Below are 12,100 nucleotides of genomic sequence, written 5' to 3'. Positions count from 1 at the left end.
TCCCTGTTCTAATTCTAAGAGTTAACCAAAATACTGATGCACAAAAAGCTTTTCAGTTCAAAAGTGATTTCAGAATTTCCAGCTTGTCTGCCAGGAAGACAGCATTGTATTGCAATTTGCAAATCCTGGACAAGTCCCCTAAACTGAGAAAAAGGTCAAGCTTCCATAAAGGACATGCCTTTTCCATTACTCAAGTGAGGTTTCAGTGACAGATATAATTCCCAACTTTGTATCTTTATTCCCAGAAATGGATTCTCCACATATCTATATTTCCGGCAGAGCAGGCTGTTGTTTCAGCTACTCTACCTTTACCCCTCAGTTATCTTCTCTGCCTTAAGTGTTAGTGCTGCTGACAGTGACATTAATTTTCTGGATTTCAGAAAGTCAATCTTTGCTTATTTATTGCACTCTGACTCTTTTCAAGGATCTCACCAAACATCTTGATTTCTTCTATACTTCTGCTATGCTTGATCCTTTTTAAAACTTCAGTTTAGCTCACTTAACTACTCACATTGTCAGGCCTAGTTCCTTTGGGATCCATAACTATTTCTCTATTTGGCTTTCCAAACACAGGAAAGCTCAGATTATTTTCTGGTCATCAAATGGACCAAATTCCACCTCATTCAGCCATCCTTAATTTCTCATTCTTATTATAAAGGTCTACCTTAGGTTAGATGTCTAAATATTACTTATAAAGCAGCTTGGGATAGAGACAGGAGCAGCTATTGTGGCAGTGGCAGTGCAGAGTCGGCCTCTGGGCAGCTCCACTACTACCATTTACCAGAACTGCCATGAAACCAATCAGGTGCACTTGTGCTATCCAAACCTTGCCATTGCCCTTCCTCAGCCCCACACTTTCCTGGTAAGCATCTACTGCTAGAATACCAGCTCTGCAGCTGTGCCATGCCATTTTGGCTGCTCCTATATAGAAATCTGAATGTTCAAGTGTCTGGGAAGAAATGGTCTATGTAGCAACATTAAAAACTCTTCAGTCTCTTCTGTTCCATAAGATTGTTTTCTGAGATATGAGCTTTGGTAGATCAAATGAAATATCAGAGGCAAATTGGTTTATGAGCTAGGAAAGCACTGCAATTAGTGTAGGTTTTTATGTCTTTAGTGGAGTTGTAATACGATACAAAGATACTGGAAACAAGTTCTGGAGGTAAATGATCAAGGACCAGGGGGTCACACTTATTTTGGATCATAAAATTGTTTTGCTTAATAGCTTGGATAATTCTCTATACATTTCTGTAAGACTTTTGGCTCTGAATCTGTCTGCAGTGGCCAAAAATAAAATAAAAAAAGGTTCTATCCTGGAAAGCTCCAAAAATGTAATCAAAGCCCTAGAAACTAGAGAAATTGATGGCTGATACTGTTCAAAAGAGAAATGCTTCAATATTATTAGGAATTAAGTGAGCATCTTTACTGTAATATCCTTGTTGATTTCATTCTATAGGACTAAAATTTGTTTCTGTAGAAACCTTGTTTTATTTATTTATATTATTTGACACCTATTTTCCCTGCATTCAAACAGATATATGTGTGCACATGTATACAAAAGCAAACAGACACGTACCGTATTTTTCGCTCCATAAGGCGCACCTAATTTTTAGAGGGGAAATCAAGGAGGGGAATCTTGTCCGCTTCTCCCAGAGCTTCTTTCTGGGGCTGCCAGGGGAATCCATCCCGCTCGCTGTCTTGGCTTCTTCTTGGCCCCGGCTGGAGGGGCTGCACGCAGCTATGGCAATACCCCCACCTCCAGCAAAAGCCCACAGGAACTGCGCACCCTTTAAGGAGTGCACGGCTCTTGCAGGCTTTTCTACGAGGAGGGAGAAGGGACTGTCCCTTCTCCCTCCTGGGGAAAAGCCCGAAAGAGCCGCACGGAGCTTGTGTGCGGCTCTTGGGGGCTTTTCCTGCCTGCCTCCCCCCTGCATTCACTCCATAAGACGCACACACATTTCCCCTTACTTTTAAGGAGGGAAAAAGTGTGTCTTATGGAGCGAAAAATACGGTATTTTTGACAAAGATGGAGATAAGCTGGCAATGGGAAATGTTGATGGCTTACCAAAGGGGGCCTTGCAGCACAATCCTGTACATATCTGTTTTGAAATGAGGTGTACTCTTTTCAATAAGGCTTACTCTCAAAGTGTGGATATTACTGCAGCCTTAAAGACGGAGAGCCCTTAATGTCCTAGTTCAGCTTTATCAGGCAGACTTTTATTATGGAGGGGGAAACAGTAAGGCACAGATGTTTGCAATACATTTTTAAAGAATTAATATATGGAATTAGACAAGGTATATAGCTTAATATCTTTTCAGAAAAGCACTGTTTCTTGGGATTGAGTTCTAGAGTGACAGGCAAATGACGTGAACTGTGAAGTTCTAAATGGCAGCAAAAAGCAGTTGGCTGCCAACTTTGGAGATTCAGCTCATCATTCGGAAAAACTTTGACAGTAAGAGCAGTTCAGCAGTGGAAGAGATTCCGATGACAGGTGGTAGAGCAATGGTTGGATGGCCACCTGTCACGAATGCTTTAGCTAAGATGTCTGCATTACAGGGGGTTGGACTAGAGAACAGTTGGGTGCCCTCCAACTCTATGATTCTTTCAGTATTTGCTCCAAACAGGCTTATAAGAGAACTTTAGGTGATGAATGCAATTTTGTGTAGTTTTATTAGGTGCTTAGAAGTAGAACACCAAAGAGTTGAAAGCATGTTATATCAGCTTTGTCAAAGTATTGTTATTATATTAAAGCATCATGCCTGGTCTGTATCATTCTCCATCCTCCTCGTGTTCTTGTAACACAGACAAGTAAAAATATTTCCAGGAAATCTTAGCGGAGAAGGCTTTTGCGAAACAGTCTGTCTCTTCTAGTTGATACTCTACAAGTAAAAAGTAAGTGATATCAACAAGAACAGATGATGGAAATAATCCAGAAGAATGTTAGACACACCTAAGTCCCACTGAAACGAAGTGTTAAGTCCCTTTGACATATTGATTTCAGTTTGACTTGACTTCCTCACTTTTAAATAGGAACCAGTGAAGGCAGTGAAGGTCCTGTGTGAGCGTCTGCAGGCGGTTGGAAGATGGATAGCAGCTAACAGATTGAGGCTAAATCCTGACAAGACAGAAGTACTGTTATGTGGGGACAGGAGGCGGGTGGGTGTGGGGGCCTCCCTGGTCTTGAACGAGGTAAACATGCCTCTGAAAACCCAGGTGTGGAGCCTAGGAGTCATTTTGGACTCACAGCTGTCCATGGAGGCACAGGTCAGTTCTGTGTCCAGGGCAGCTATCTACCAGCTCCATCTGATATGCAGGCTGAGACCCTACCTGCCTGTGGACTGTCTCGCCAGAGTGGTGCATGCTCTAGTTATCTCCCGCTTGGACTACAGCAATGCACTCTACGTGGGAGTTAGACTGCTGCAAGAGCGGAGCTGCAAGAAGGAGATGCCATAGTCTTAAAAATGACACACAAATATGTATAACACATTTATTAAAATAAATACCAGATACTAGTAAAAATTATTTTCATATGTGTGTGTGCAGGGAAGGAGGCAACAGGATTCTAACATGTGAACAGAGCCCATGAATGTACAAATGATATGTGCGTGGGATCCTTTGCGCTTGATTGAGAACCCATCCAAAGTCAGGGTCCCTGATTATGCAAGCATTTGTATACTTGTGGGCTCTGCTCAGACCTGGAGGGCAAAGGCAGATTCAGAAGATGCAATCGCCCTCCATATGAACAATTGTTGTATGAACAATAATGATTGAATGTGGCCAAATCACTATTACTTGACCAAGACTATAGATTTGACCAAATTGTTTGCATACAGTAAGTCACCACGAGTTGGTTTGAGTCTGGCTTTTTGGCAAAGTGGAAGTGGAACACGTCAATTGAAATGGGATTATGCGATTATGCTTTATCTTTATTTGCATTTAGTTCTTAATTTGAGTAAGGAATTGGAACACACCTAGCTTTGTTTTCGTCATGTTCTGTTATCTCTTACTCAGTCTCTCTTTTTTTCTTTTGTGTCATAATGTAAGACTATTTCTCCTCTCCCGACACATCAGCTATAATGGACCATTGTCTGCAAGTGACAAACTCCAGCCTATGAAAATTTATGCTGCAATAAATTAGTTGATGTTTTAAGAGCTTTATACTGTTTTAAGAGCTTTATCTTTTATTGTTCTGTGACATCATGGTTGTTCAGCCAATGCCTAACACTTGAAGACTACAGCTGATTTTAGGCTACATCTGAAAGCAAAACATTTGCAAGTGTTTTGTTTTTTTAAAAAAAACCAAATAGGCTCCACAGGAAAATGAGGTTTTCTCAGATATTTGCCATGGATGCAACAATATTTGCAATTCTTTGGGGAAATTCACCATGGAGCAAATCCCTGTAAATTTACACCCCAAAGGTAAAGGTAAAGGGACCCCGACCATTAGGTCCAGTCGTGACCGACTCTGGGGTTGCGGCGCTCATCTTGCTTTATTGGCCGAGGGAGCGGGTGTACAGCTTCCGGGTCATGAGGCCAGCATGACGAAGCCGCTTCTGGCGAACCAGAGCAGCGCACGGAAACGCCGTTTACCTTCCCGCCTATTTATCTACTTTCACTTTGACGTGCTTTCGAACTGCTAGGTTGGCAGGAGCAGGGACCGAGAAACGGGAGCTCACACCGTCGTGGGGATTCGACCTTCTGATTGGCAAGTCCTAGGCTCTGGTTTAACCCACAGCACCACCTGCGTCCCTGCTACATAAATATATCCAATGTCAAATCTGCCAATTGGCCACCTGTTCGTACGTATTTCTGATTTGCAACTGAAAACTTTCCATATTTATGGAAGTTAATAATTTACATAATTTTATCAAAAGGAGTATTACTGATCTTGTACATGGGCTCATTGATTTTTGTCAGTATTATTATTAGTTCATCTTCCCAGCATCATGGCTTCTATTCCTGCACCAATTATGTTTATTCTGCAAACAGCTATTTGACAGAATTTGATAGTTACTAACTTTAGTTCTTCTTTTCTTCTCCAAGAAGGAGTGCTGATGCCCAAAAGAACTATTTGGAATGGATTTCTCCTCCTTGCAGGAATGGAACAATCTTAAGTTTTATATTATTTTACATGACCACCTTCTGCCAATTCCTTTTCCAACTGCACTACAATAGATGGAAGGAGATCCTATTTTCCTTCTCTCAACTAAAACAAGCCTCTTACATACCAGTGTGGAGTTGCTCAGATTTCTACAAGTTAGTTTCCAGATACACATCCACCTAGTTAAGCTTTCAAATGGTACCTTTGATTCCAATACAATTAAGTTTGATAAGATTAATTAGATTTTGTTTAGCATCATGAGATGGAACTTTCCACCTTCATACCAGCAGCTTGTCACTAAGGATAGAGAAATCTGATTCCATTTGCATTAAAAGGCAAACTTTCCACTTTGCACTTTATAAAACAATACATGAACTGAAACACACATGTCTGAATTTTGAAATGCAGTTCTTCAGCCAAGTCATGTGTACAGAAAAGTATACAGTAGGGTAAAGTGTGCATTTAAAAAAATGATAAATTAGTGAAAATATCATAGGAAAAATGCATTGTATTAGAAGAACCCTTGGGGGAAGTATGTTGGGCAAAATTCCCTGGAAAATTGTGTATATTAGGATAAATTCCCACAAGAATGCTGATGAATTTTCAGGTGGAGGACTAAATTTAAGATTGGGAAAGTAAGAAACTTGTCACCAACTAGAGGTACTCCCTCTCTGCCAGTGGATCAGCATGTCCACCACTTCCATGGGCCCAAGGAAGCAACAGGATTGCTCTCATGACGTAGCAAAGTCAGTTAAAAACATAGTCATTAAGGGAAATCTTTCTTACCTTTGCTTTGTTCAAAGGATGAACATGTCGCTCTTAACCAATTCAGTTGCTTTAGGTGGGGCATGATCTAGCCAAAACTAAGCAATTTGAAGTTCTGTTGATGAAACATGTACTTAAAGCTCTGCCACTGAAATTAATAAGACTTCAAAGTGTGTTTGCATGTCGTATATACCTGAAACAAAGAGTTGGAAAATTTCAGAAGAAATGGGGGAATGAATATCTTATGAAAACAAAAGGACACCACCCAGGGGTAGATTTTTGATTTTGTTTTGTTTGTGTAGGAGCAAGCCGGAGTAATAAATCAAGTAAAATTGAGTATTAAGTTATTCATGTTGGCTCAATTTAAACCACTGGAAATGTGATCATACATTTGAGCAGTGATAGCAAATAGGCTTGTACATGTTCTTTCCTTCTGCATGTTAGGACTTTGAATATTTGGCTAATGCTTTATCATGGCTGAAGTTGAAAGAGACTATGTGTGAAAGCATAGAGGGGTTTACAAAATGTTTCTACAGGCACATGAAGAGGAAATCCAACACTTTTAGTAGGAAATGTTATCTTAGGTAGGTTCAAACCATATAGTCTTGCCCAAGGCTAAATCTTGCAACGTTTCCACTAAGCCATTCAAATATCTTTTTATAAATAATTAAACCACTCTTTTAATACTAATCTGCTGCAATATTCATTTCTTGAAGTGTTGAAAATACAACATCTTTCCCATATGAAAACATAGGCTTAAGACTTTCAACCAAGGAGATATTCTCATACAAAAAGCCCCTCTGAGCATCCTTTATTCTATTTGTGTGGATGTTTGGATTTTATGAATGCGAGATGGCAAGTCAGGCTTTTAGATATACAGTGCAGTCACAACACACATTCACTTTACTTGCACAAATTCAATTATACATGCTTGGCTCAACTGGTGGCAGTGTCCTTCCCAGTGATGGTTGCAGCAGAGGTCCTCTGCACAGGGCTTCCCTCACTTCCAGCAGGCAGCTTTTGGCTATGCATGATTTTGTGTTTGTGTGTTGCCTCTGGAAAGTACCATATTTTTCCATGTATAACACAAGATGACACCTATTTTTTGAGACTCCAAATTAAGAAATGGTGGGAGATTGCCCAGAGTTTTAAGCTTTTCTTGAGGGGGATTGCTGATAGCTGTTGAGCTTTTTTTTTGGGGGGGGGGGTTTGCAGAAAATCACTCCCTGCCTGACCAACACTGCCTATCACAACAAATCGTCTGCCAGCAGCAGTTGCCACAGCCACCAATCACCTGCCCAATCGCCACTGACAATCTCCTGCTCGCAGGTGCAACCAATCACATGTTCCCCCTCTGAACTATCCATGTATAAGACGACCCCCAATTTCTATCATTTTGTTATAATAGAAAAACATTGTCTAATACACAGAAAACTACGATAAAACTCACATGAGTTGTGAATGTACTGCGACAGCCCTGCCTTGCTTAGCTGGAACAAGATAATACCTGCAACATGTCTCAGGGCCGACTCAGGATTTTGATATGGTTGCCAAACATTATTATTTCTAGTTGTACACCTAGGAACACAGCCTTATACCTGTTCAGATTATTTGCCATCAAGGCCAGTACTGTCTAATTCAACCCACAGCATGTCTCTAGGATCTCAAGCAGAGGTCATTCCCATCAGCTTCTTTTATCCATTTCCATCACCTATCATACCCTTTTAACTGAAGTTGCCAGGGACTGAGTCGGGGACATTTTGCATGCAAACCATGTGTTTTAACCATTGGAGAATGGCCCTTCATTCTGGCATGATATATATCTCACCTGAAATAATGTGCAGAGTGGAGTGCAATAATCCTTTGGATTTCACACTTCTCCAATTTTCGCGATGCAGTTCTCAGCTCAAATAATGGACATGCTTAAAAACAAATATTGTAGAAGGTTGCTCTTTGAGCTCAAATACATGTTTAAATATATAGATTTCTTTTTAACAATCACCAATTGATGCAGAAATGTGACATAAAAACATATGAAGCTGACACAGACTGGAAAAAGAATCACCCATCCACCCTTTCCTTCTAAAATCAGAAAAGGAAGGTGATGCCTTATCCTTTGGGTTGATCTCAAAACCAGGAATTCAGATCTATATTGCCTCCATCCACAGAGATACCATTGTATTATTGTGGTTAACAGTCACTGACAAACAGATCTATTTCCTATGAATTTCTTAGATCCACTTTCTAAGTTACCTAGGCTTGTGGGCATCATCACGTCATACACAAGTAAACCCTATAACTGAATACGTGGTGAATCTGCCGGTTCTTGTTCTCCATGAAATTCTAGTGTGCTTTGCAAATTCAGACTCATAGGTTCTGCCCCATGCAGAGGCTGGCCAATAAATGCTCTCATCATACTCCCCAGGTGCCTTCCCCAAATAAGATAACTTGATTATGTGTGTGTGATGTAATTTGGCAAGCCCCAGAGAAAATATATATCCTTTTAGGCAATCCAAATTGACTTTGCAACTTAGAAGCATTTATGTTCCTCCCTCCTCACTAATATAGAAAGTGACAATGGAAATTTGAAGAAACAATCCTTCTCACTATTACAAATGTACACATGGTGCAAATTATGGTTTATATACCTAAGCCATTAAACATACTTTCTTGGTATACTTTACCCAGTACAGCTGGGTGTGCCACAAATGGTTTACAAACATGTTATGCACCAATGAGTATATAACTAAACTATGTAGATATTATAAACATTTCCATTTTCATCTAGCAGGTTTTTTCCTTAATTGAGCTAAATTGATTAAGACTTATCAGTTTAATAAACAGATAACCCTGCCAACTTCTGGCTTTCCTTCCCCGCCCTTTGTTTACAGCACTTCACTGCATATTACAGTCAGATCAGATTTATTTATATGGCGATAGACACATTGTAACTGGAGTAACAGGCCCCAAATAAAAGAGTATTACACGTACCAAGAAGCATAATACAAGCAAGACATACAAAACCTTCTATCCATCCAAAACCCACTCTGAGATCAGAACTCCTATCTTGATAGCCAAACTTAAAAAAAGGATACCCTCTTGACCTCTCCCTTCCTACAGAATTCCAACAAAATGCTGATCTGGCTACCAGGTAAATGCTTTTCAAAATGGCAAAGATCTAATCCTTTCTAATGCCATTATATTATATGCAATAAACAAAGGGATTCCTACCAGATCTCGTCACAAGAGGCATGCTCTTTCTTCCAATGGGGTCTGGCTAAATCAACCCTCCATTAATGCTCCTGGCAGGAGATTAGGGTGCACCAGTATAAATGCTCTTCACAATTTAGGGAAGGTAAGAGAGTTTAGATACTTGTTGATCTGAAAAGATTTCCTGTCATCCGAACACAAATATATTGGGGAACAAGTTCCGAAAGAAGGGGCCTTCAACTAACCCCTGAAAATCCATGTCCTTAACTTGTTGTGCGCCCAGTGCAATCCCCAGCCCAGTGTAGCTGAAGAAGCGTCTCCACTCCCATCGTTCTGCCCGGACACTGAGGTCCAACGCCAAGGGCCTTCTGGCAGTTCCCTCACTGCAAGAAGCAAAGCTACAGGGAACCAGGCAGAGGGCCTTCTCAGTAGTGGCACCCGCCCTATGGAACACCCTTCCATCAGATGTCAAGGAAATAAACAACTATCTGACATTTAGAAGACATCTTAAGGCAGCCCTGTTTAGGGAAGTTTTTAATGACTGATGTTTTGATGTATTTTTAATCTCTTGTTGGAAGCCGCCCAGAGTGGCTGGGGAAACCCAGCCAGATGTGCAGAGTATAAGTAATAAGTTATTATTATTATTATTATTATTATTATTATTATTATTATTATTATCATCACCACCACCACCATCATTATATTACACCTCTACATTACGCATTCACCCAGAGCACACCTTCCAGGTGCATCGCCCAACCCCACCTAGTCCTCAGGTTTTCATTCCACATTCATTCCCCCTCATTAACAGCCGCCATTTTCAAATGATTGTTATAGTGTATTGGTTCCAAAAACTGCAGAAGGTCAGCTGTGCAACTGATATCATCTATCTTGTTTTCTGATACATCCTGTAAAAACCTTTAAGGGGCTGACCTAAACATCATAGCTTGTTTCATGGAGGGTTGAAGTGTGAGGGGGACTTTGAATAATTTTTTATCCCCTAAATTCAAGGAGAGGAAATTTGTGTGAATGGAGCTCCATTCACAGAAGGCCCTTCCATTCACTCAGTTTTGAGTGATTCGTGTCGCCATGAAAAGTGCCTTCATACATCCCTAAAGAGAGCAAAATATATCTCCCTGAAAAGATGCTAGTGCCCTCTTCATTTTTCTAAACAGTCTAAACATGATGTGATCCTGGCTCTCACTGATTTATGAGGTGTTCAGACTGAGAAGATTTCCTTTGTGGATCCCTGCATGTGAATATGTTTACTGAAATGAAATAGCACAGACTCATTTAGTGAAATCTAGAAATTATGTCCACTAAAATGAAATGCTTGCCAAACTGTTCAATGAAATATTATGAGGAGTTTTAAATAAGTAAGAAAAAAAGGTATATTCCACACACTCAGACTATCTGATTTTAAGTCACTTCCAGTATTGGATAAATGAAGTCTATTTTGAGAGGGAAATTTTGGGAGTGGTTTAACAATCAGTCCCTCTTCAAAGGGAACTTTGGGAAGTCTTAACTCTATGAGAAAATTAGAGGTCTCAGAACTCTTAACAAACTACAGCTCCCAGAATTCTCTGTGAGAAGCGATGGCTGATTGAAGTGTTATCACAATGCTTTAAAAATATGATGTGTGCAGCCCATGTTTAACAACAGCCATCAAACCCTGCACTAGCGTGCTTGTTGACAAAATATAAGCTCAGTCATCCCACTGATACTTGTCAAAATGGACTTGAATAAAACTATTTAAAATATTCATAGTTCATTATGCTTTTGTTTTTAGAATAGCTTCTGAAGTGATATCCTGCAATCATATGGTTGGTGTTCTTACATTCGCATAAACTAAACCGTGACTAGCTTTGTTAACTACTATATAAAGGCCAACATTATTGGGGATGTTTTCTTGGAGTAATTGTTACAAAATAGGCAAAGTAGCAATTAAAAACCGATGGCTGTTCAAGACCTAAGGGCCAAAAATCATGTAACAATAAATGGGTCACCATACCAAGTAAATATAAACTGCTCCATGAGAAGCCTAGCCCCATTCTCTAGCAGTTTAGGCTGAAGTTCTTCCATTTTCTTAAAAACTCCCAGGAACTTCAACAGAGATAAACTAAATAAATCCAAGTTTAACTGTCTGCTAAAACAAGCTCTTTTAGTCAAGTACATTTACTAAGCAGATAGAGGCATGTCCTTTCTCATGTTCATGTTGCTTTTTTAAAAAAAGACTCTCCTATTACCTATATGAGAAAATGGAGAAGGTGATTCAATAAATTCAGCAGGCACAAAGGGGTTTAGAAAGAAATCAAGTACTGCCTGCCATCTAGTGTTCTGACAGAGGATGTGAATACAGATTCTTAGTGGGGGAGTTGAGGGGGTGGAAGTGCATGGCCTTTTTGAAAACAGCATATTCCCTTGAAGAATTTAGGAATTATGAACATATGAACCATCCTTATACTGAGAACAGCAGTGTGTGTGTGTGTGTGTGTGTGTGTGTGTGTGTGTGTGTGTAGACACACACACACAAACATTATACATATAAAAATCTTACATATGCAAAGTATGTGTGCTATGCCCGAGCAAAGTATCCATGCAACAAATGAACCCTTCTTTTAATGATACCACATTTGTTTCCATTTTATGCAAAATGATGTTAATAAAATATACATTTAGAAGAACCTCAGGTGGGAGCGTTTTGACAGTGGATGCAAGACCAACCTTGGCTTCTATATTGCATGTGCAACTACAGTACTATTTGTAATCTTTCAGCCTGTGTACAGCAATATATTTTGTATGTTTTAGCCTCTCCCACTGTGTAGCTGGGATCATAATGGTTTCAATGGGACAACCTACAAAACAGTAATTGTGTGCAGTAGTTTATAGTACTGAGTATTCAAAACTGAGGGAGTAATGGTGACACCAAGTGGCCAGTAAGACTGTGTCTTAATCAAAAACAGTTATGTTCTTCTGCTCAGTGTAAAAATGATTTAAAATATTATCAGTGTTATACCATAGAT

At 39.9% G+C, this 12,100-nt stretch overlaps 2 long non-coding RNA genes across 10 annotated transcripts in view; one reads left to right on the top strand and one right to left on the bottom strand.

The window, feature by feature from the left end:
- The window catches only part of LOC309351007, a 207,516-nt gene that overhangs the window by 137,431 nt on the left and 57,985 nt on the right, over nt 1-12,100 (top strand). The window lies entirely within an intron of this gene.
- The window catches only part of LOC309351013, a 224,287-nt gene continuing 214,047 nt past the window's right edge, over nt 1,861-12,100 (bottom strand). For both annotated transcript variants that reach the window (XR_014160645.1, XR_014160646.1), the window contains 2 exons: nt 5,889-6,060; nt 1,861-2,880 (listed from right to left, as the gene is read on the bottom strand). This is a non-coding gene — a long non-coding RNA (uncharacterized lncRNA). The remainder of the gene's footprint in view (nt 2,881-5,888; nt 6,061-12,100) is intronic.

This window comes from Podarcis erhardii (genome assembly GCF_964252035.2).
Source record: "Podarcis erhardii genome assembly, chromosome: 10".
In the NCBI taxonomy this organism is placed as follows: Eukaryota; Metazoa; Chordata; class Lepidosauria; order Squamata; family Lacertidae; genus Podarcis; species Podarcis erhardii.
The sequence above is the reverse complement of the archived record's forward strand: the minus strand, read 5'-3'. Positions and strand labels throughout refer to the sequence as shown.